Raw genomic sequence first — 27,036 nt, forward strand, 5'->3', positions numbered from 1 at the left:
AAAAGAACAATCTGCTACATGCAACATCAAAGCTAATCTTATAGACACAATGTTAAGCAAAACATCCTATAACAAATAAATACATGCTATAAAGTCCTACTCATATGAAGTTCAGAAACAGTGATAAAAATCAGGATAAAGATTACCTCTGGTGGAGTGGTATTGACTGTGGAGCAGTAAGCACATGAGAAAAAAATCTTGTGGTATATTTACTGTTCTATATTTGATCTGGGCAGTAGTATGGTAGGTGTATACCATATTTTTGTATATGTGTTATACCTCAAAAAAAGTTGAAATCACACAAAAATACAATAAAAACTAAAGAAGAGATCAAGTAACTTGTAAAATACTATTCCCATAAAACCATTAATACAGAATTTAAAAAGCAAAAACTTGTAGTAAAGACAGAATCTGGTCTTAGCCTCTAGTTTTAGGATTTTATGCTAAATGGCTCCATGACTCGGCTATAACAAGTAATGGGGAAATTCCCACTTAACCTGATAAACACAGCTTGCTCCCTATTTGTTTAACTTAAAAAGTAGTGGCAGTGTGATGGTTTCTTCCTCCTGTTCTGCCCCATCCCACCCTTCTCTCAGACATCATGCCCACACTATGTTCTCCTCATTTAATATATATCAGGAAATTTCCATTTAATAATGGGCATTTATGGAAAATATAGGGCTCAGGGGGATGATTAAGATGTTCCTATATGATACATTTATTTTCAATCTTTTACATTTGAATCAAAAGTCAAGGCCCAGGCCTGGGGCATGTTCAGCTCATGCCAAAATACCAGAAGGGGAATATTTCCATTGGAATGACTCAGGCTACTCACCAAATATTTACACATCCTTTCACACCCTTAACTCTGCAATGAAGAATTTGTGAATTTGGAGGTATTCCAGAATCATATAAATCCCTCTATTTTGAATTCAAAACCAACTCTCTTGAAAAAGAAGACTAATCCTTGTTGAAAGCATCAGAAACATTGTTTATAAATGTCAGGAAATAAGGATTCTAAATAATTTCCCTGGCATTTCCTATGGTTCTTCATAGGAAGAATATATACTCACCAGGTTAAGAAGTTGAATCTTAAGGAACTCCACAGGATTTTAATACTGGGTTGTGCATAAAGGAAGGAACCTTTTCTTGGGTCCATCAAATAGTAAGCCGATATATGGTTTTAAAGTGTTGCAGGAAGTCCTCTTTATTTCTCTTTATTATGTTAATCAATTACCTAATTAATTGCTTTCTTAGCAGTAAGCCCTAAGGCAAGCAATCACCTCTGACTCTTAGGAGAGCAGTAACTTGTAGCCTTAATTCCTCCTGAGCCCAAGTATCAAAAATAGCAGGTCAAAGACAATAAAGAATTGTTAAAAAAGATTAAATATTTCGATTAACAGACTATTAATAACATAAAAATAGTTTTAGTAGGGTGATATTAGAATTAAATCCTTAAGGTTTTAGTGGTTAAAATTTGTATAAATGATTAATATCATTGGCTGGGCTAAGTATGAACTCCACATAGTAATTTCAAATACTGCTGCCATATATTTTGGATATTTTTCTCCTCCAAATCAGTAAAATGACTGTTACCACCCTTGGTGAATGCTTCTAGTCAGGATGGAATAATGGTGAGGTTTGGTCCAGTCACTCTTCTATTTCATTCTTGCTCTAAAACCCAGGAGCCTACTTGTCAAGGATGGCCTCCCTGGCAGGAACAGCCCACTGTGCCATCTCTCTGGTGAAGGGGAAGCCATGCTCCTCAAATCAGACTTTTATAAAGTAGTTAAGGAAGAATTTAATACTGGGAAATTCAGACAACTTTAAGAGACAATTGAAGGTAAGGATCCATCTCTTAATCTCCATCTAATCATATCACATAACTGTTTGCTGGCTTTACTTCTCTAATGCTGGTCTTGTCTAGAGTATTAAGACAAAAATGGTAAAAGAGTAGGGTGGTGGAAATCATCCATGAATACAAGCTTTGCTTTCTATGAATCTAGGATATAGGGCTGTGATATTCTGTTATATCTCTGGTTCCAGCAGCTGTGGAAGTGCAGGTGTATGTCTTCTTGATAGTGAGAAGTAGATATGTTGTTAAATCAATTCCTTCTCTAGGGGTTTCTTCCGTTGAAGCTTCCCGTGACACATGTAGGAGATTTATGGCAGGAAACAGTTTAGAATTGGGCCCGGTGTGAATACTTTTATTAGGCCCAACATGCACTGAAATAAAGTCCTACTGCTGCTGGGACAGTTTGCAAACACTCTTACTTATGAGTGTGTTTCTAATTCCCAAGAGCCCATCTCATTCCTGCACACAAAGCTGCCTGGGAAGAAGTCAGCTGGATTATGTAAGTAAACTGTGATTGTATTTTATTGTGCATGGCCAGTGGATTAAGAGGTAGATTCATTATGTACTAGAGATGAGGGTATTTACCCCCTCCCTCAGTGCTCTGACATCTAAAGCACTAACACAGGTTTTTAAATAATATATGAGCAAGTACTGGACCTTTTCCTCTCCCAGGACTCTCCTCAAAATCAGATCCTTGATATTAGAGCATGTGGAATTCCCCATTGACTAAGTCCCTGGACAGCATACAGGAGTGAATACCACCAAAATCACTTTCCTCTGCAGCTGCAAAATAATGACCACAAAATAGTTTCTCAAAACAAAGAAAACATGGACTTACAAAAGAGCACTTGAAGGAAAAAAAATTGTCCTCACCATATCAAAACTTTTAATTAAAGAAAAATATTTAGAAAATTAGTGATGTATAGATTTCCTATCCTCAAATGTCAGTTTGTTCATTCTTCTGTGTTGATATTTTATCAGGACTCCATATAGCATGGCAACTTAACAGTATAAATACTTTTGTTGTTTACTTTTTTACCATGTGCCTGAAAAATGTTGAGTAATTGAGGTCAGAAAGTGTCAGTTTTTAATTCATTTACTAATTGCGATATTATTTGGGAGAACTTAGATTGTACCTAATTTTTTTTTTTGTTAGATACTAGAGTTCTGAAAGGAGAAGTGGGAAGGGCATTGCTTATAAACACTGTTTTTGTTGTAGGAAATACCTTCCTAAATCTTCTTATTTCTTGCTAATAATTGGTAGGTAGGTAGGTAGGTAGGTAGGTAGGTAGGTAGATAGATAGATAGGTAGATAGTATTATAACTATCTGGGACACCTTGGCATATGGAGAAAATGTAGGCAGCACCAAAGTTTTGGGTGAGACTTTATCTAGAATTAGTGGATGAAAATAACCATGTTTCTCATATAATTTTCTGAGCTATCAATTTAGAAATAATTTCTTTGGATTAAAACACAGGCTGCTTCAGTCAGAGGAGAATATAATTAGAAAATGTTTAATGCTAATAGAAGCAAGGTAATGAATTTGAAAACCTGTCCATTATCTTACAAAATCTGCATATAGCATGTGGTTATTTGCACATAAAACAAAGCTATATAATCAGTATGATGAAAGATCCACAATCACAGAAGCAGAAAAGGCTTAGTAAAATATTGTCCTACTGATGAGAATAGTAATTATGTGCCATAAAGAATTATGTAAAACCTACCAGGCCAGCTATGGAAATTCATGTTATCCCCAAAGTATAAGTCACATAATGATTATTGTAATGTTCTAGCCAAGAATTTTGGGAATTAAACACTTAACAAAGCATGGAAATCTTCTCAGAGCATATTCAAGGCAATTTTTCCATTCTGAACTTTGGAAGACTGAGAAATATAACTAGAAGAAAAGACAGAGATAAAAGCAGGGAGGCCTCCCAGGACAAACGATGAGTTTGTTTTGTATAATGCAAAATAGAGGCAGGAAAAAAAATCTACTCTAAGAACATTAAGTATTTAATCTTAAAACAGGAGTCCTGTGATGTACCATACAAAGACAAAAAAGTTAAAACACATTCATATACAATATCTATTGTACTATTAATTATAATCAGTCATATTTTGTATTCAAGTTCCTTTATTGGTAATATTGTTTTAAATCATATCAAAGTAAAACATAGTTTAAATTGGTCCTGATGGGGCATCTGGATGGCTCAGTCAGTTAAGCATCTGACTTTGGCTCAGGTCATGGTCTCCTGGTTTGTGAGTTCGAGCCCAGCATCAGGCTCTGTACTGACAACCCAGAGACTGGAGCCTGCTTCAGATTCTGTGGCTCCCTCTCTCTCTGTCCCTCCCCGACTCGTGCTCTCTCGCCCTCTCTCTTAAAAGTAAGTAAACATTAAAAAAATTGGGACTGAAAAGATAAAAGTAAATATTTTGTCACTTTGTGATTCATTCTGTATAATTATAGTGGTATCACACTTTAAGAAGTACCATCTTAATATGTAAAAAACACATTTGACACATACTTTTGCTTCTTGTCTTTTTTTTTTTGAATCAAGAAAACTTTGTTTTAGAATTGAGAGAATACCCTAATTTCAATATCTATCTGTAAATCACTTAGTCATACTTTTTGTTCAGATGTTTGTTTGTTGTTGTTTTTGTTTTGTTTTTTACTGCCATGTAACGGGAGAGATATTCAGGTTGTTGAAAAAAGTGTGAACTTATCACCTCTGGTAGAACTTCCTTACCCAGTCCTTACTTGAATCTAGTATACACTCAACCTTGTTCCTGAATTATTCCATAATTCTCAAAATTACATTAAGTAGATCCATGAAGGAAATTAAAAAAAAATGCTGTCAGCTTATTGGTGAATGCATTCCTGAATTATTACCTTATTTTAATGATAGTTTTCCCCCAAATTCAATAATCACAGAGTATTTATAAAAAAAAAAAAAAAAAAAGCAGCTGCCAACTCAGTACCACCATTCAGTGAAAAATTGCCCTTACGAGAGCAGGTCTCTCCAAAGAGTGGCTCTGTGCTTATTTGAGAAACCCTAAATTATGTTGAAATTACTGCAGATGTATGTGAAAACCATAGGAATATCAGACAAGTTCATTGTAAATAGTGATATTGTTTTCTTAGTTTTCTGAATTACATTTATTAATTCTTAACTCTAAAACAGCAACAGAGAAATGATTTGATTCTAAATGTGACTTCAGCCCACATTTGAGCTTTGCTGTCTGTGATGTGATGTTTCAGTAACCAACATTTTGTTTCATAAGGGATCAGAACCAATTCTGCAGCATTCAATGCCATAATCATTGTTCACTCATAGTCCTTCCTTTGTTTTAAATAAAGAGGCTCACAGATTTGCACTGTGCAGTTAAATTTGAATAAACACATACCCAAAGATTTCATGATTTGATATTTAAACTGTTTACCTTAGGTAATTAGAAACAGTGTCATCATATTCCTTGAAATATTTAAACACTATATATTTTTAAAATAATTTCCCTGAACATTGTTTGGATATGTCTTAATGGGAAAAAGTCAGATGTCAGATATGGTAGAAAGATACTTTTTACTGTGACTTTTAACTGTGAAGTCTGTATATGTGTAAAGGCTCAAATTAGAAAGAACAAAGTTGCTATAAGATGCACCTCGTTTTAAATCTGGATACATGCTTTATTCTTTTCCTTTAAAGGAAGTCTCCATTTGCAGTCTATGTTTACCGTGAGAAACACTGATCAGTACATTTTACAGATTCCTTGATGGAGTCCATCAGTTTTTCTCTGCCCCGTTTTTCAGAGCTACGTTAACTTGATCTAGATACATAAACCCACTGAAAGAGTTTGTACCATTGACTCGTGGATTCAGGTTCTAGAAACAGTTGACATATTCATTCAATAGCTGTTTATTGGGTATCTGCAATGGACCAGACACATTCTAGGTACTGTAACACAACAATAAACAAAATAGACAAAAACCGCTGCCTGCCTTCATGGAGTTTGCATTCCACTATTAGAGACAGATAATAAATCAAGAAAAAACAAATATTTAGTACATTAGATGTAAAATTTTTAAGAAGGAAGAAAAGCATAAGAATAGAAAAGGAAAATATATGTTGTGTGTGTGTGTGTGTGTGTGTGTGTGTGTGTGTGTGTGATTTTACACACACTGGCAAAGGAAAACTGACTCCAAATAATTCAAGAAATGCATTGAGCTAATTTCAGTATATGCCCTGAGAGAAATAAACCATTTTATTGAAAAATCAAAATGGATGGCCTTTCTTTCAATGAATCCTCATGAAACTGTTACAAGAAGCATTCTATTTAAGAAGTACATTGAACATAGTATAATGCAGAATATGTTTTTTATTATAATATGTATTGATAAATATAGGTTAGTTTGATCTGTCTTCCCCATGATCTTTTACAAAACTGGAAGGTTCTGAGAAACAACAAGTAAGTTGTTTCACCTAAGTTGGAGGTCTAGAATTGCATATGAATTAACAGTAAGGGATAAAAAATATTTTGGCTTCAAACTTAAGTCCACGTGTGTTAAGAGTGGATTATAAAACACACAAGAACAAGTGATCTTTCATACTGCTTGGCAAACTAAATGTAAGCATCTTAATATAGGAACTGTAAAATAATATTGCACATTTTTGTTGCTCCAACAAGTACCTTGCATTATTTTAAATAAAATTTTGACTGAAGGAAAATGATTACATCAATGCCTCAAAGCCTACTAAAGAAAGGGGGAATATTTTCCACAGAGAGACACTGGAAGTACTTGTTCCTGCCTTTGAAGAGATGTCTGTATGTCATGGTGAAGTCATCTAGGTTTTAGGAAGAGATAAGACAGCTTATAGTTCCTGTAAGATATCTCATATTCCTCTACTATTTCCACAATAGAAGAATTTATAAATCTCTTTAATCCATGTTCAAACCACTTTACCCCATACAGTCTTTAAGACATCTGCTTACCTCTAGTAACAAATGAAGAGAAGGACCCCTTGTGAGCATAAATCAGGACTCTCATCACTGGGGATTATATGAAGAACTAAAAGAAAACATTTTGACATGGGTACTGAATGCATTTATGGAGGAGTCAGAGATTGGAGCAACCAGCCCCTTGCCAACAGTCCCCTTCCTGAATGGTCCCTGTCTCGAGATCCTTTGGGATGAAAGTCCTCATGGGGTCAAAAACTGCTTTCTTGTATGCAGTACTTGGACATGTTTTCAGCACAAGCCACCATTCCCCTGACATGCTATCTTTCAGATTCTGGTCTTAGCTAAACCACCCCTGGCAAGGAGTGATCTGTATGTGAGATATAATGAAGTCCTCTGAACAACTGGCTTCTAAAACCCCGGTCCTGCTGGGTGCAGTTGAGTTTTTTTAGCAAGACATTAAGTCACTGATTTTGCAATTTTAAGAGCATCACTGTAAGTTGTTTACAGAATTACTTGCTGTTTTTCAAAGAGTCAGGACCAAAAGTTGAATGCTTCAGAAGTGTTTTATCTTTCAGACATGATGATTCCTGCTCAGCGTACCCACTTCCCTCTCTAAAATCAAAGGAAATATTACCCGTGGGTGTAGTGTGCCTCTGCCAATTTCATTTTTCATTAGAGCCAATCAAAAAAAGATTATGGCATCTTTTCTTTTGAGCAGACTTCTCTCTTCTTGAACATGGGTCTACTTAGCCAATTATTGTGAACATACAGATCTTTACTGGATATGATTTACTATCAACAATGACAACCTATCCCTGAGAAGCTGACTCATGTAAAAGAAATTCTTTTAGATTTAGATTTTTAAGAAAGGTAGCAAAGACATCCTTCTATAGGGAAAAATCCCCTTTAAATGGCCTACATAGAAGTTGTGTTTTCTAATTGTGTGGGAGATGTACCCAGCAGTGCCTGACACCTGTGTCAGTGGGGAGGGCCCATTAGTGTTGTAGTGGTGACCAGGGTCAATTGACCACGTAAGAAATACCAGGTGTACATGCCCCAGGCCAGTCTCACAGGCAGGCTCTGTTCTCCCAAATAAAGCTGAGAACAGAATGTCAGTGATGTACAACCTTGAGGGAGCTAGTTCTAACAGTGTTGTGTATCCAACTGTGTTGGAAATTACCCAGGGAAGCCTGTTTCAACAGGACTTCTAGCTGCAGTTGTAGGTCCAAAAGGTTCAAGGGAGTCTTTGAACTTGAGGATGCCTATCATTCCCAGGTTTTGAAAGCTTCTAAGAACTGCTACCTGCCAGTTGCCAGGAAACTGAGAAAGGAAGTTAATAAGCTAACTCACTTCAGGTATAATTTATTGCAGTTCATGTTTTTCCCTGTCTTTTTTGCACATTTGGAATGCAGTGTTACCTCAGGAAGATCTATTCCCCAGAATGTATTTTGAATCTCTTTTCTAATTCTTGCTTCATAGAGTTCCACAATCTCTGAAAACTATGTACCTTTAGTTATTCTTGTTTTTAAAATTTGTTTGGGATCTAGCCATAATCCAGCTCATAGTCACACCTATGGAGTAATAGATATGTAGTCTAATAGGTTCACCTTACTGCCTACTGACTATTCTAGTGGTGTGCCTAGATGGTTGCCCAGTATGACAAGTGAAGAAATTGAGTACAAGAATCAGAAACTGGAATGTGAGACTGCACTCCACAATTACTACTGTAGGAATTTTCTTAACCTCTCTAAGCTCCCATTTTACATGTAAAAAATGGACATGATAAAGTATGCCCTATATCTCCAGAAGCTGGCATATGAATCGAAGAACAAGTTATTTAAAAGTACTTTGTTAGAGGCAACATATTACAAAAGTGAACATTTTTTGAAGGTACTGATAATTCTGGGGCTGTTTCAAATTTAGGAGTCTCCCATTAAAGATCTTATCTCTTGGGCCTCTTGTATCTACATGATTATATAATTTTCTTCTCTAGATGATTGTTATATACGTAGGAAGGAAGGCACTTGACATAGGGAAATAGCAAAATGAAAATATTTGCCTCCCTAATTCTTGCTCCCCTGGGGAGTGCACTGCCCAGGTGACAGGCCAGATAAGAAACATATAGTAAAAATTGCAAAAAAAAATGTTTCATGATTTTGAGCCTCTATTCTGAAAAAAAAAGTTATTACACTATGGGAAACATGTTATCTTGAAGAAAAAATCCATTACTTAAAAGGATCCATTAAATAAAATCGAAATGGAATAACTTCTAGTGGGGTAAGGCCATAGAGGTAGTTAGAGAGATGTTTTCAAAGCCTCTGATGTTCTACATTCCGTGAACATACATAAGTCATAGAAAACATGATTCTTGCCCTCAAGGGGTGTACAATTCAGTGTACCGGATACCTTTGATCTAACTTAACCACAAATTGGCCAATGAAATGATTGCTAATAAAGCAAATGAATATTAGCTATGTTTTATGTTATTACTGCATATTACTTATGAGTTAATTATGGATGAAAATGAAAAGTATATGACTGCTGAGTTGACCAATGTGGTTTTAAAATACTACTGATTTTCTGCTTTCATTTTTGTATCACCCTAAAGTTATCTTATACAGTTTTCCTCTTCATTTGAATGATCTAAATAATTTAATCATAATTGGAAATTATTTCTATTATATTTCTTGCCTTTTATTTGAGTCCCAAAATGTCAGTTTCTTTACTAAAATTATTTGAAGAATCTAAGATACTTCCTTTTCCCAGGTAGGCCTCCAACGTAAGAGTAATCTCTCCTAGCTCATAGCTATTTCCTTTTTGCTACTCAAGGTTACTTTTTTTTTATTTTTTGGCTATTTCTGCATTTTTTAGTCTTTCAAGAGTACTCAGTTGTAACTACAACTTACTGTGAAGATAGAGTATTTATTCTTTTTCTGTTTCAAACACTTATAGACCCAAAGAAAGAACATTGTGAATTCTTAATTTAAAAAAAAAAAGCATCCAGAGGAATAAATATTATTTACAAAGTAAAATATTCCCTGAAAATAATACAAAAACTGAAGCTTGCAAAAAACAGAAATTTTTCAAAAATGAACATAAATCTAAATTCAATCCATTAATAATGGAGAAAAAGAAACTTTTTAAAAAGTAACTAAAGGTAAGGGGCACCTCGGTGGCTTAGTTGGCTAGGTGTCAGACTTCGACTTTATGGACTTTCCAGTACTTGACCTGACTGTCTTTCCAGGATTTAGCACAAAAGGAGCAAGCAAAAAACACCAATCACCGAGTTTCTCCCTGGAAGGATTCTAACTCCATGATCTTCCAGCTGCTCTCTGAATGTCCAGCTTCCAATCATCCTATATCAAGGTGCTGATTATAATCCTCCCCATTGGGACACTAACAGATCTTGGCACAGCCTCAACTACCGGGAGCCACTAAGAACAAAGAGTGGCTTTGATGAACATGGATCATCAAAAGGTTTGAGAAACAACCAAGACCTCGGCCTGGGCTGAGTGATAAAGTTAATCTCCTGCATGAGACCACTCTATCAAGACTAAGAAAGGTGACTTTTAATCTTAGGACCAGAAACCACACAGATTAAAAAAGAAGAACAACAAGGAGAAGGAGAAGGAGAAGGAGAAGGAGGAGAAGGAGAAGGAGAAGGAGAAGGAGAAGGAGAAGGAGAAGGAGAGAAAGAAGGAGAAGAAAGAGAAGAAGAAGAAGAAGAAGAAGAAGAAGAAGAAGAAGAAGAAGAAGAAGAAGAAAAGAGAAAAGAAAAAGAAGAATATCCAAAAAAAGAACAAAATAAAACTCCAGAAGCAGACCTTATTGAAAAGGACAGAAGTGATTTATCTCATAAAGAGTTTGAAATAATGGTCATAAAGATGCTCACTAAGGTCTGGAGAGCAACGCATGAACAGAGTGAGAATTTCAACAAAGAGAAAATAAACAAAAATGCCAAAACAAATTACATGGCTGAAGAATACAATAACTGCACTGAACTGGTCAATAGAGGGGTTCAAAAACAGACCAGATCAAGTGGAAAAATGGATCAGTTAACTCAAATACAGGGAAATGGAATTCACCCAATCAGAGGAGCAAAAAGAAAAAAAAGAATGAAATAGAGGCAACAAAAGCAAAAATAAACAAGTTGGACTATATCAAAATAAAAATCTTCTATACAGCAAAGAAAACCATCAACAAAATGAGGCAACCTTGTGGAATGCGAGAAAATATTTGCAAACCACATATCTTAAATACATAAAGAACCCATACAGTTCAATAGAGAGAAAAAAAAAAAGAAACAAGATGCCTGGGTGATGGAGTCCATTAAATGTCTGGCTCTTGAGTTTGGCTCACAGGTTCGAGGCCTGCATAGGGATTCCATTTGGAATTCTCTCTCCTTCTCTCTCTGCACCCCACCCAAAATAAATAAATAGACATTTAGAAAAAAATCAATCTGATTAAAAATGGGCAGAAGAACTCAATAGACATTTTTCCAAAGAAGACATACAAGTGGCCAGTAGATACATGAAGAGGTGCTCAACATCACTAATCATCAGGGAAATGCAAATCAAAACCACAATGAAATGTTACCTCACACCTATTAGAATGGCTATCCTCAAAAAGACAAGAGATAACAACTATTGTCAATGATATGGAGAAAAGGAAATACAAATTGGTGCAGCCACTATCGAAAACCATATAGAGTTTCCTTAAAAAAAATGTTTAAAGTAAAAGTATCATATGATCAAGTAATCTCAGCTCTGGGCATATATCCCAAGAAAATGAAATCAGCATCTTGGACAGATAGCTGCACTGTTGTATTCATTGCAGTATTATTCACAATAGCCAACATATGGAAACAACCTGTGTCCATCTTGGATAAATGGATAAAAAAGATGGTGTGTGTGTGTGTGTGTGTGTGTGTGTGTGTGTGAAACAGACTAGGAAAGTGATTGCTAGGACAAGGACATCAGGAAATGAGGAAAGTTTGAGAAAAGGGTTTAAACTTTCAGCTATAATATGAATTAATTCTGGGAATCTAATGAATATCATGGTGACTATAGTTGATAATGCTGTATTATATAATTGAAATCACTAAGAAAAGAGAAATTAAAATTTCTCATATAATATATACACATACATAAATATTTGAAGTGATGAATATGTTAAGTAATTGGATGAGAGGAATCTTTTCACAATGTACATCAAATCATCACAATATGCATGTTAAATATATTATGATTTTATCAGTATAACTTCAGTAAAGTTGAAAAAAGTGAGATGCATAGCTGAGATAAATGAAACCAAAAGGATCAGATAAATTATAAACATATTCAAATGGGATTAGCAAAAAGTAAGAATTTTAATGACAGTCTAAAGAGTTCAGTGCATTTCAGAGTTAATTTAGTAGGTATGATGAAGACTCAAATTTGTTTAAAGATATATTAAATAAGGTACAAAACTTTTCATATATATATGAAGCTAGCATCTTCATGTGTACATTCATTTCAATACCTGAACATAGAGAAACAACATTAATGTGAATGGATAATTATGTAAAATTGCAGCATCTAACTAATGCAGCATTTTGAAAATGAGTGTTTTGGAATTCCATGGTCTTAAAACCAAGACAATGTCTCTTTCTTTCTTTCTTTCTTTCTTTCTTTCTTTCTTTCTTTCTTTCTTTCTTTCTTTCAAATCCAAGTTAGTTAACGTATAGCATAATCATGGTTTCAGGAGTAGAGTTTAGTGATGAATCACTTATATATAACATCCATATATGTTGAGTCATCCCAACAAGGTCCCTCTTTAATGCCCATTATGCATTTAGCCCATCCCTCCATCCAACATCCCTCCAGAGACATTTTGTTTTCTTAAAATTAGGTGCTTTTGGAAACTAATAATAGCTTCACATATAGATGTAATCAAGGTATAAAGAATAGTATTTTTCAAACATCTCTACACATTGGAATCATATGTGGAATTTTTGAAGACACTAATGCCTAGAACACACATCTAGAAACTCAGATTTAACTTGTATGAAGATAAGGATTTTTTGAAATTCCCTCAGTGATAACAATGTACAATCACATTTGAGAACTAGTGATGCAGAAAGAATAGGAATATCAGTTGATACTTGTTTACATGACTACAATAAGCTAGCTTAGTACAATCACTTTCTCAATGCACTCTCAATTTATTTTCCAGCTGGGACTGAAATTATTGGCCAGAGAGTGTTTATGCAACTAGTAACAGTCATTCCAATTAAACATTAGCAATGATTTTCTTTCTATAGGGTTACACAGTAGTGTCTGATATTCTGAACAGGTGCCTGAATTAATGTGAATTTGCAGTGACAAATATCAACAGAGCTGCTGATTAAATATGCCAATGCTACTTACTGACGATGGTTGCCAGGTCTCTCCTTCGGGACTGACTGTCAGCCACCAAAAACAATTAATAATGAAAATCTGCTACTCAAATTTGCTACATTAAGATTTTCAAAACGATTTTGATATTCCTAGTGATAACAATACTCTTTTCATCAAACAGAAAACATATTTAGGCAAACATTAACTTTAAACTAATGAATAGTAGTTGAGAATTTTATAAAATCTGCAAGATATGCCTCAAAGATCATATAATACACTATAACTCTTTCACTGATGAAGAGTCCCAAGAGATGACAAAATTTCCGTATTGGCACATACCCAAATGAGGAGAAAAAGTCTCACCTGATATGAACATCTCTCTATTCTTTCTGTAATAGAACACCTACTCTTGGAGATTTTCAAATACTACAAGTAAAAAGTCATTAGTTGCTGGAATCAAACATTTCTATAAACCTAAAGATCGTTTAACAGCCTTAATGAAAACATAAGTTAATTTCTTAGAGCTCTTAGTTTTCTCATAGCTGAACTTTAGATCAATCCAAGTTAACTACTAAAATTAAGTGACTAACATTTGAATTTCTCGAAAGCTTGCATCAAATTTCCCCAGATATAGTTCCATTAATTGAATGCATTCCTTTAAAATTGTTGACTGGCATATTAATTTCCATTTCTTAAGGAAGATATTTTTTAAGTATACCTCCACTTTGGATCAAGAGTTCCAATATTCCATCTATCTAATGGGAGACAGGGGAGCCAGTCCAAGCCCCAATTTCCATTTATGGAACAGGGTTCATGAAGCATGGCTTTCATCCATGGAACAGCTTACACAGCACTATTGTAGGGCTGTTCTTTATTGTAGTTTGGAGTGTTCTCAAGGTCTCACTAATACTCAGGCCAGTGTGGTTAGCCTCTAAACTTCTATTTTAGTTACTAGTGTCTCCCTTTTGCCCCCATGTACCATTATTTTTGGCCTTAGTTAATGCTTCTTGACAAATATTACTATATTCACAGCTTCATATTGAAACAAAATTCTAGTCAATGCAGCTGCCTTTACAAGTCTTTATTTGACCTTTCCTGTGACTATCTTTCACTGGTAGAATTATGGAACAGCAAAGGACCCTATTTCTATGTGAACCTCCAAAATCTCAAAACCAGAATAGGGGATTCCTCTATACATTTTAATGTAGTAAATTGTATGGTCTCCCATAATCAGGCATTGCTATCTGTTGTGCTATTTCTAAATATATGACTCCATATTTCTCTAATATCCTGTCCTTGCTGTTCATTGATTTTTTTCAAGTATTTTAGAAAATAAGACCAATTATAAAAATGAAATTCCTATATAACATTGAAGACTCAAGGTTTTGTTTATTTTATTTTGTTTTCCGGAACAGTCAGCCTCTAAGTCTTTTTCTTATTTGCTGTTTTAGTTATTGGTGGCTTGTTTGACCCATTATGTCATTCTTGCCTCAATTTAATTTTCCTGGCACCCAAGACCTGAGTTTGAATTTCAGCACGCCATTTCCTAGCTGTGATTCTCAGAAATATATTTATTTAAACTCATAATTTCAGGGTTCCTCTTAATACAAATGAAACTAATAATAGTACTAGTCCCAATAAATTATTGTTAGGGTTAAATGTAAAGCCCACAGCATGATGTCTGGTGCAAAGTAGAATTTTTAAATGTTAGTTATTTTTATTGTTTGTACATTTGGAGATAATTGTAAGGTCAAACTCCAATTTTGACTTCTATGACCAGTGAAAACCTTATGTCCTGTTCCAGGGGAAAGAAGGATTCTAAGTTTTTAGTTGTCTCCTGTCACTATAACAAGAAAAAAAAAGTAGTCATTGTAATCAAAAAGGTCAGTGCTACTCTGGGTTTAATGTTCATGGACTCCACACTACTGTACTAGCTACATGTTGTTAAAGCAATGAGAAGTTAGCACAAAAAAGCAGCAAAGGGTAATATGCTCTCAGTAGCTCTCAGTTTGTGTTTTGTTTTGCTTTGCTTTGTTTTGTTTTGTTTAGGAAACTCATGTATTTCATTCATAGTTTTCAGTTGTTTTTGCTGAAGAACATTTCCTAGCTGTCTGATGTTTTTAGGGTGTGTTCTCTTTTCTGTTCAAAATGTTTAATTGATATATACAGAGCCTGCTGTGTTATAATAGTATAAATACCAAAACCAAAAAAAAATCTAGGTTATCCTTTTCTAGCAAAAAAAAAAAATCAAATAGTATACCAATGGCTTTGTTTCTTCCATATTATAACCTCAAGTATAATAGACTTCCATATACTTTTCATATTTTTAAGGTTATATAATGTTTTACCAAAAATTTATATTGTCTATGAAAGACAATGTGAAGTAAATCACAAGTCCACTGTACTACCCTTTGTTTTGCACATTTGTGTAACTATACAACGTGACACATCCCTTTTTAGAGGGTATTGAAATTGCAGGTATCTTCATCATGATTTCAATTCTAATACAAATATATCTACATCTTTTCTTTTAAAGGATAATTTAAATAGACAATACAAAAACTTGTTATGTTTATAAGTTTTCTCATACTCTTCATAAATAAAAAAGCCTCAGGTAAGAAGACAAAGTCAAAACCAGAGAATTAATAAGGCTGAAAACTAAATAATTCCTCAGGTAAATGAGATATGATACACCAATATTAAGGATTTACCTAAAATAAGAATTAAAAGAACATCTGAGAAATAGTGCAGAAAATCAAACTAGAGAGGAGTTAGTTAGGCCCCAAAGTGAAAGTAATAATCCTCCTCCATAAGTCAATAAAGGAGGAGATTATAGTAGTTCCGAAAAGAGGTCAGAAATCCAAGAAATCCAAGAAAGATGAAAATAAGGATTTCAGTGTGATTCAGTTTAGCACCTAAACTGAGAGAAAAAAAAAAAAAAAAAAAAACTATAGTCTTTCCTGATGGACATTCAGGTATCAAAAAAATAAATCATTTATTTGCACTGCAGGCCAGAAAAGTTGAGAGGTAATATGCAAAGTTGACAGTTTGACAGGCTTACGTAGGTGTGGGAAACTTGGACTAAGAATTTGAGACTTCTTAATTGATGAATTTATAATTAATGAAAATGGGAGGAAATTCACAATGATTGATGGCTTTACTGTCAAAGTTAGGCTGAAAGAGTTGCTAATATCAACAGGAGGTCAATATAATGAAAACACTACATATTTCTTTAAAGTTTCCCAGGTTATGAGAATTTTCTGATACTCTATTTGAGACTCTAAAGGATTCTAAAGCAGGTGTGACAGGCATTATTATTTCACCTTTACAGAGAATGAATTGAACCTCAGAGAAGGATTTTCCTAAGCTAACAGTCATAATTAGAACTCTAACTCAAGTTTTTGTTATTGTTTTAACTAAAAGTCTTACACTCTTTCCAATGTGCTATACACGAAAAGAAGTGGGGGGAAGGGTATATAAATATGCATGTTGTAAATAGACAATTTTTAAGAATGTTACATTTGTGATTCAGTTTATTCCTCATTAACAACCCAACATTAATCAATAATAAAAACTACCATTTATTATGAGCCTATTATTCTATTATGCATCATATACATCTATTATCCCGAAGTGTTTACAATAGCACTGCAAGGTAATATTGGTATTTCTGTTATAAAGGTCAGAAAAGTGATTCTCAAGAAATATTAGGTGACTAGTCCATGATCATTAATCCATCAAAGTATCTTTCCAAAACACACATTTATCATATCACCTGACACCTCTGTTAAACTCTCCAATGGATCTCTAATGATATTAAGATAATGATTTCCTATGTACAATCTTGACCTTCTTCCTTCTCCAACTTCATATTAACACATGATCCTTCTTGCTATCATTCCTGCCCCCTCTCTTTGCACATAACTCCAGCCTCCTTCATTCAATTAATTCATTTCCTCAGAGAAGCCTTCTTGACTAAGCCAGTCGCTACTATCACTTTCTCTCATTGTTTCTCTCATATAATCTCTTTTATAGCACTTATAATAGTTATGATTTTATATTTATGTGTAAAATTATTGGAGTATTGTTTCTTTTCACCCCCAACTATGAATTGGATGAGGACTAGGACTCTTTTTTTCTTATCATTTTATCCCTAGTTCCCAGTAAAGTGCTGGCCACAAAAGTCTTTTTAAAATAAAGATTATTTATTTTATTCAACATACATTTGTAGAATAGTACAATTTAATGTACCATAATAAAATGATAGAATGTACCAGTATAAAACAAACATTATTTTGGATGAATCTGCTCTTTGATAAAGTAACTGTCATTCTTGATGTATATCTTCTTAGTTATTCTACCTTGTCTTATGTAGGTGAGGAATTTTTCAACATATTAGTAGAAAAGAGTTTTTCTAAGTCTTCTTGTATGTCTTTAATTTCCTTCATCCTTCAAATATCAATCAAAATAAGCATTATTTACAGAGATGATGATGATGATCATTCATTGCTTTCACCCAACTCAAAGGAATTATTCAATTGTACATATTTCTATGATAACTTGGTTTTGCTAAAATATTTCTGTTTTAAAATATCACTCTTAAACATGAATCTCTTTAGCTAGTAAATTTAGATTCTCCATTGCAGAACCCATGTCGAATTCACCTTTCTGACTGCCATAGTTCTAGAAGAGTGACATCCACATAGTCAGGACTCAAGAAATTCAGATTAACAGAAAGCTAATGATTACAGAGTCATCGTGGTGAGGATTGTCGTTATTTATTTCTATTTACCAATAGAATTTCGTATTTTTTGATGCGTGCATTCCAACCTCAATTCTCCAACACCAACTTGATGTCCAACAGTTCAATTCAACTCTAATACTTACAACCAGGGTTAGCATCAGACTCCACAGGTTTAAGAACTTAAGGAGCATCTGGGTGGCTCAATGGATTAAGCGTCCAACTTCAGCTCAGGTCATGATCTCACAAGTTAATGGGTTCAAACCCTGCATCAGGCTCTGTGCTCCCAGCTCAGAGCCTGGAGCCTGCTTCAAATTCTGTGTCTCCCTCTCTCTCAGCCCTTTCCCTGCTCACACTCTGTCTCTGTCTGTCTCTCAAAACTGAATAAACTTTAACATTAAAAAAAAAAAAAAGAACTTAATACCACAAGCCTGCCCTCACTTCAGATGACAGGGATCACATCTACTTCTAACTGATGGCTATAAATTTGGGGTTCCCATGACTGCCCTCAGATCTGATAAGTTACTAAGTCAACAAACAGAACTCTGAAAATCCTCTATTTATGATTACAGTTTCTTACAAAGGATACTAGTCGGGAACAACCAAATGGAAGAGATGTTTAGGGCAGAGTTGTAGGGGTTAGAGCTTCCATACCCTCTCCAGGCATTCACTTTCCCAACACATCTATATATTCTCCATTCCAAAACTCCTGGAGCCTCATTGTTTCAGGAGTTTTATAAATTAAACTCCTGTAATGATTGAATAAATTATTGACCACGTGACTGAACTCGGTCTCCAATCCCTCTCTCCTCCCCAAAGGTCCATCATGAGTTGAGACTAAAAGTACCAACTTCTTAATCATGTGGTTGACTTGTTATGAGTTATAAAAGGCACTCCTATCACCCAGGAAATTCTGAGGTGTTTAGGACCTCTGTGACAAGATCAGAGACAAAGACCAAAGGCATATGCCACATGCAGGAATTGGGAGAGAAAGTTGGTTAGAAGCCAAAGTCCTGCTCCCACCCTTGCTGCTCATATCACATGTTGAGGAACTCTGGCAAAAATGAAATAGATTGTCCTCCAAATTTAAGAATGTGAGTTCAATAAAATAATCTTTATTTCAAATTATTTTTAGTAAACTGTAAAATGTCTTAAAAACAACATAAAAATATTCAAGTACTGATTTTAGGATCAAAAATAACATGTCAACAATTTCAAAATAATTCTCACTAATAAATCATATATATTTTGGGAGATATAGAAAAGGTATAGCATTTATAAATGAGCTTTAATTCTGAAGAAATTCTCCTTCTTTCCTCAAAAAACACAACCATCAACTAAGGGCTACAGAAATACAAAGGTCAATTGTTCCATATCTCCATGTGGCAGGAACATTTTAAAATCCAGTTCAGACTTGACTGATTCTGGCACTTCCATTCTGCTATTTTCTATAGCAGAATTTCTAATTCTATATTTTTTGGAATTATTCCATAATAATATTATATTATTATAATATTCTATAATATTATCCTATAATATTCTATAATATTATTTCTATATTATTCTATAATAATATATTCTATATATATATTCTATATATATATAGAATATATATTCATTATATATATTCTATATATATATAGAATATATATTCACTATATATATTCTATATATATAGAATATATATTCATTATATATATTCTATAATAATATTATATAATAATATTCTAGAATATATTCTATAATATTCTATAACATATAATATTAATTATTCGATAATATTCTATTCTATAACAGAATATTATTATATTCTATATATTCTATAATCTATAATAACATTCTATATTAATCTATATTAATAGAAAATATTCTATAATCTATAATCTATATTCTATATAATATATTATTCTATAATATTCTATAATATATTCTATAATAATATTCTATAATAATATTCTATAATATTCTATATTCTAGAAAATATTCTAGAATAATAACAAGAATAGGCGGGAGAGAGAAAATAGGATCCTCAAAATGTATATGCACAACCATGGCTCTGTGTGAGGGTGGGAGGAGGACACATACTATTAAATGAAAGAGTAGTTAAGGTCCAACTGCATCAACGTAGGAGAGGGAAACATATATGACATTGTTGTATGACAAGAAAGCTACCAATTAGCTACACAAAGATTTCAAGTCTTGCAAAGCATATATACAAAGCCATCATGTCGCACTTAAAATATTGAATAAACTAAACAATATATTTGAATTGACTGTTTTATTTGACACACACACACACACACACACACACACACACACACACAACACTGCTCTTTTCTGGATGAGCTTATATGTACTAAGATGAAAGTTATATATAGCTTTTCCTCATTTCTCTCTGAAAAAAATATGGTATTAGGTGACTACAAAGCTCGGTTGCCATCCAATTAGATGAAGTGAGTCTTTTTTAAAAATATAATTTATTGTCAAATTGGCTTACATACAACACCCAGTGCTCATCCCAGCAAGTGCCCTCCTCAATGCCCATCATCCACTTTCCCCTCACCCCCACCACCATCAATCCTCACTTTATTCTTTGTATTTAAGAGTCTCTTATGGTTTGCCTCCCTACCTCTCTGTTTGAAACTATTTTTTCCTACTTCCCTTCCCCCATGGTCTTCTGTTAAGTTTCTCAAGATCCACATATGAGTGAAAATATATGATACCTGTCTTTCTCTGACTGATTTATTTCACTTAGCATAATATTCTCCAGTTCCACCCACATTGCTGCAAATGGCATGATTTTATTCTTTCTCATTGCCAAGTAGTATTCCATTGTATATATAAACCACATCTTCTTTATCCATTCATCAGTTGATGGACATTTAGGCTCTTTCCATAATTTGGCTATTGTTGAAAGTGCTGCTATAAATATTGGGGTACATGTGTCCCTATGCATCAGGACTCCTGTATCCCTTGGGTAAATTCCTAGTAGTACTATTGCTGGATCGTAGGGTAGTTCTATTTTTAATTTTTTGAGGAACCTCCACACTGTTTTCCAGAGTGGCTGTACCAGTTTACATTCCCAGCAACAGTGCAAGAGGGTTCCCATTTCTCTACATCCTCACCAGCATCTATAGTTTCCTGATTTGTTCATTTTAGCCATTCTGACCACTGTGAGGAGCTATCTCAGTGTGTCATTGATTTGTATTTCCCTGATGATGAGTGATGTTGAGCATCTTTTCATGTGTCTTTTGGCCATCTGGATGTCTTCTTTGGAAAAGTGTCTATTCTTGTCTCTTGCCCATTTCTTCACTGAATTATTTTGCTTACTTTTAAAGTAAGTCTTATCTCTTTACTTTTTAAGATTCTGATGAAAGTTATGAACTTCTCTAGAAAAATATGTTTCGTGTAAGTATAATTTTAGGTGGCTCACAGACAACCCAGAGGCCTGGGTAAAATCCTCAGACAGAAGGGAAAAGAATACAGATTCTCAAAAGTACTCATCCTTGGGCAGACCACTTTCTGAAAATATGATGGGGGCAGCATACTTACTCTCCTTTTCGCACTAGAAAAACCAGTGTAAAATGTCTGTTTCCCTTTGAGCCATACAGAAATATCTGATTTATCAATAGGAGAGTTCACTTTATCACATTTTAGGTTATATTATGAGATTATATTTCCACTTCAAATCCTTAAAGCTTTTGGTTTAGTAATACCAAGAGAAAAAGGAATATAAAAAGGTATGTACATCAAGTTAACACCTTTATCCCTAATTTCATCAGGCTCTTAATTTCCATTCCAAAGAAAAAACAGAAGATTCTATATGTATAAATAATTGTTTCCTTTATGATAAGACTCATGCCTTCCATTTAACCAGTAAGAAATATAAAAAGAGTCACTTTTAATGATCCTCATATATTCATCTATTTAGCAGGTGGTGAATTCCCAATTTAAGGTAGATTCACACTGTAACTTTTAAGTAAATAAGGACTGGTGATATTTATCTTTAACAAACATCCTAGGTGATGGGTTGATTAGTCACAAACCATATATTTCTTCAATGAATTAGAATGAATTATAATTAGAATTCTAATTGAATTAGAATGAAACCCTTGGTTCATCTATATTGGTTAAATACAGTATCTCCCTTTACCTCAGGGGCTTACTGAAAAATGCAAATTGCAAATAGCTTCAGAGATCCCCTGAATAAGACTCTAAGGTATGAGGTCTGGAATCAGCATTTTTAGGACACTCCCAATGTTATTCTAATTCACACGAAAGTTTGAGACCTCCTTCACTGGAGATTCCTTCCAGCCCTATGATTTTATGATTCTGGTTTGTGACTAATCAGCCTAAATTTTAGTCGGTAGACCACACAACTCCCTGCCAAACTTCCTCCACCAAATATAGCAAGAGTTGACAGATGCCCAAGCAGCAGTGGTCTTTGTGTGTGCCCATCCTAAAAGCAGCTGGGTCTTGTGGCCTTAGCCCCAGCTGTCTGGAACTAGGCAGCAGGTGTTGAGATGGCCAGCTGTTCTCACAAGGCAAGCCTGGCAGCTTGGCTTGCCCAGGTCTTGAATTTTCCCTTGGGTGGCCTTCCTTTTGTGGGTGGTCTGGCTCAATTCTAATTCTAGTGAGTGTGCATTCCAAGGCTGAAATACCCGGGCCAGAGCCTACAGAGAGCACATGTGTGTTTTATGTTTATAAATATGTATTCACATATTGAATTGGATGATCACTTAACGTCCCTTTCAGCCTTAAATTCTATGTGTGTTTGTGTGTGTGTATTTATGTATAATTATCATGCAAAATGTTCTCATACGTGATTTTTAATTGCAGATGAAGATGGGCATGGTCCAATGGTCTCTACTCTTTCTCAGCCCTCTTCAATTTTCAAAATTAAGTCTGTTTTAAGAATAACACTAAAAAAGTAAAGCTTAAATGCCACCAAAATACTACCAGAGTAAAATAACTGTAACTAAGCAATCTCAGAGAAAAGGAAATTTTGAGACAATACACTGTCCATGTGCAAAAGACATAAAAATTCATGAAAATGTAAAGGGATAAAGAAAATGCATCTTTTTTTCAAGAGTGTAAGGTAATATTATGGCTTTAAATTACTATTCTCACATTTATTCCTTTTAAACATATGTTACAAAATGATATATATTACAACAATATAATAGTATATTAAATTTGTAAAATTACCATAAAATTGAGTTTAAACTTAAAAGTTATATTTTGAGTACATTGTATTTATATATTCTTTACATTTGAATTATTTTCATAGCTCTTATCTTCTTGTTATAGTAATAAACATGAGAAACTCCATAATTTGATACTGTCAGATACTTTTGTTGAGTAGATTTACCACCATTTCAATTGATGACTGTCTGATGACTTTATATAATGAATCAGAGATTAAGGTTTCTGAGTAAAGTATACAGTTTTTAATACTCTGAGTCAATACAGTTTTAATCTGCTTCACCTACATGTTGAAGACATGATTGAATAGGTTGAAAAACTTTATCTTGTAAAGTACTTGGTTATTTTTCCTTTTAAACTTCTTATGCTAGATGGCATTTAAAAATATTATCACAAATCTTTCAAGAAACAATAACTTTGTTAAACAATAATTTCTAGGAGTACATGTAATATTGAAATACTTAATTATTCTTTTGGAGGAAAATATGAAATCTCTACACTAGCCTATGTGAACAAAAGTATTTGGAACAATAGTCTCCATGTTGCAGTAGAGTGATCAAAGCTTTATCTGGAAGAGGAAAAACTGTACTTTACATTATTTACTGTCAAAAGGAAATGAGGTTTAACATATACATTTATATATGTATATAAATTATACAATTATTCAAACTGCTAATGAATGTCATTATTTTAACCAAATACCTTCCTTCAAATGTCTATAAACAAGTTAGCATAGCTGAAAGAGGCATACACAGATGGCCTGTAAACAGAAGTTATAAAATGAAGAGGAAATTTGATGGTTGGTTATTTAATTTGATCAGTAAGATATGCAAAGTGATAGGAATAAATTGATGTGTAATCCTGAACTGCCCATGGGGTCTACACTGATCCACTTAAGCGGCAAGCCCATGAACTTCATTCCATTTTGTGGGAATTAGGACAGAACTCTTGCTAGGCAAAATGTGGCAAAAGCAGCAGTGATTTGCAGGGCCTCCTCTTGATGTCCTAGTTCTTACCTTTTATTCTGTTTAGGGCAAGCTTCCTAAGTCCCTAAAGGTTCTTTGTTCTTTTATGCTCTCCCTTTCTACTCCATAAATGTTTTCTTGTTCTGAAGAAATTACCTAAAATGTAGCCACCAAAATGTGAACATAAATTAATATATTTTTATTTTGATAAAAAATATATGACATATGAGGTCTCTCCTAACAATTTTTTGTGTATAGTACAGATTATTGAACTATAAGCACAACTTGTACAGCAGATCTCTAGAATTTTCCATCTTGCATGACTGAAAATCTAAACCCAGGGAACAGTAATTCTCCCTTTTTCCTCTTCCAAACCTTTGGCAACCACTCTTCTACTTTCTGTTTTTAGAAGTTTGACTAATTTAGGTACCTCGTATAAGTGAAATCATGCAATGTTTATCCTTATGTTCCTGGCTTGTTACACTTAGCATAATGTCCTCAAGTTCCATTCACATGGTACAATATGACAGAATTTCCTTCCTTTTTATGGCTGAATAATATTCCATTGTAAGTATATACATACACTGTATATACCACATTTTCTTTATCCATTCTTCTGTTGAAAGATGATTTCTTTATCCATTTACCTGCTGAAGTAGCCACCCCCTACTTTGCTTTATTTTCAGTGGTCCCCAGGTATCCAAACTATTATGGTTCTGTGAGCACATTAAGTAAGTCCAGACAGAAACTATGTCCTTGGACAGTCCTCTGAATAGCTAGAATTTTGGAAGTAGATCCATTCTTTGCTTTCATCCTAAGGATATGTTGTGGGCTGGGTATTCTTTTTGGTACCAAACTGTAGGCTTAGAAAAGGAACTGATGTAGGTTAAATGAAATTGCTTTTGTTATCCATTTCAATGTGGCGGCTATTCCTAGCTCTCTGCTCACCTACAGTACCGTGACTTCTTAACCAGATACTCTAATCCTTATAAAGATATTTTGGTCCATATGACATTGTTAAACCAGCACTTATATTGGAGGAAAATACTGGGACTTCCTATTCTGCCATCTGGCTGATGTCACTGCTCCCAAATGAATGAATATTTAGAACGTTATCATTATTAAATGTGTTTAAATAACCTTTGATAATCTTAATCATGAAATTCTGAATAAAAGCATTGATTACAAAATTTCATTCAATAATTGAGGGAATGGGACTCTGGGAAAACTTGCTGGGGAGAAGGCCCCTTATAGATGTCTCTACATGTACAATTAATGGTCCATCTCTGCATAAAGTCAGTCTTAGCACACCCATAGCTTTGATGATGTATTTTATAAAATCCTGCCACTCTAAGAATAATTAAGGACTTAGACTTCTTTTGTGAGAGCTTATGCAACAAAGAGTCTAAGAGCAAAGGCCCTGGAGCCTGCAAGCAAGGTTCATGCCCTAGTTTTGCTACTTTCTAATCATGTATGTTCAGGCATTCAAGGAAGGCATTAACTACACTGTGCCTCACTTCTCTCATTTCGCATGACATTGATAACATCCTAGAAGTTGAACCTCATTTGGCTTAAATGAGTATTAAAAGTTTCAATATTTTTAAAGCATTCAGAATATTGCCTGGTACATGGTGTTATATAGGTATAAGCTATTACTTTTATAAAAATAGTTGCTAAAAAAACATACTGCAACACAAAAATTAAATGTATATTTGTTAAAGATGACATAAGTAAGCTTAGAACAGAGAAAATATTTGTAACATAGGTAACAGATGTCATAATAAATTATACATAATATATAGCATACTAATACATAACAATTATATAAGAAATAACAATAATAGCTTTACAAATTAAAACAAAAATGAAATTCAGTTTTACGATGATATTGGCATAAACAAAAAAGATTAATGATATCCAACATTAGCAAAAAATCCGTTCTCAAATAATGAGTATAAATGGAATCACCAGGAATATTTTTTAATTTTTTTAAGTTAATTATTTATTTTGAGAGAGAGAAAGAGAGAGAGAGAGAGAGAGAGAGAGAGAGAGAGAGAGAGAGAGACAGGGAACATGCATGAAAGCATGAGCAGAAAAGGGGCAGAGAGAGAGGGAGAAAGAGAAAACCCCAAGCAGGCGCTGTGTTCTCAGAGCAGAGAACTATGGGAGCCTCCATCTCACAACTGTGAGATCATGACTTGAGCCAAAACCAAGAGTCAGATACTTAACTGACTGAGCCACCCAGGGTACCCCAAAATTCCCAGGAAAGTTTAGAAAAAAATCATTAAAACACAAAAGTATTCATCAAAACATAAAATATCCTTACCTATTAAACAAGAAATCCCATCCTAAAATTCCTGTAGAAATCCTTAAAGGACCATTTAAGTTTGTAAAACATATGCCTATGCATATTGAAACATGCTTTTAATAGGTAACATCTAAAAATAAACAGACATTTGGTTATCAGTTGAAGTTAATAAATTATACTCCAGTTACCCTATGGAGTATTAAGCAGCTATTTTTTATATCACCCATTACAACCCTTAAATGCATAAGAGAAAATTCACCACTGTGTATCAGACTATTAACTCTGGTTACCCTGGTTACCTCTAGGGAAAGGAAATATTTGGAAGACTTTGACACATTTTGTATTTTATACTCTAATTTTATACCGGATATATTTTAATTTTAAAAAGGCATATTCTAGGGGCGTCTGGGTGGCTTAGTCGGTTGAGCGTCTGACTTTGGCTCAGGTCATGATCTCGTGGTCTGTGAGTTCGAGCCCTGCATTGGGCTCTGTGCTGACAGCTCAGAGCCTGGAGCCTGCTTTGGATTCTATGTCTCCCTCTCTCTCTGCCCCTCCCCCGCTCATGCTCTCTCTATCAAAAATAAATAAACATTAAAAAATAAATAAATAAAAAGGCATATTCCAA

General features: G+C 34.1%; 1 long non-coding RNA gene across 5 annotated transcripts in view; it reads left to right on the forward strand.

Annotated features, from left to right (window-relative positions):
• LOC123379189 overlaps nt 1-27,036 on the forward strand; it is a 316,516-nt gene that overhangs the window by 243,144 nt on the left and 46,336 nt on the right. For 4 of the 5 annotated variants that reach the window (XR_006583365.1, XR_006583363.1, XR_006583364.1 and 1 more), the window contains one exon: nt 1,686-1,843. The exons of the other annotated variant lie outside the window; for it this stretch is intronic. This is a non-coding gene — a long non-coding RNA (uncharacterized LOC123379189). The remainder of the gene's footprint in view (nt 1-1,685; nt 1,844-27,036) is intronic. 5 annotated transcript variants of the gene reach the window in all.

This window comes from Felis catus, chromosome A1, assembly GCF_018350175.1.
Source record: "Felis catus isolate Fca126 chromosome A1, F.catus_Fca126_mat1.0, whole genome shotgun sequence".
Lineage (NCBI taxonomy): Eukaryota > Metazoa > Chordata > Mammalia > Carnivora > Felidae > Felis > Felis catus.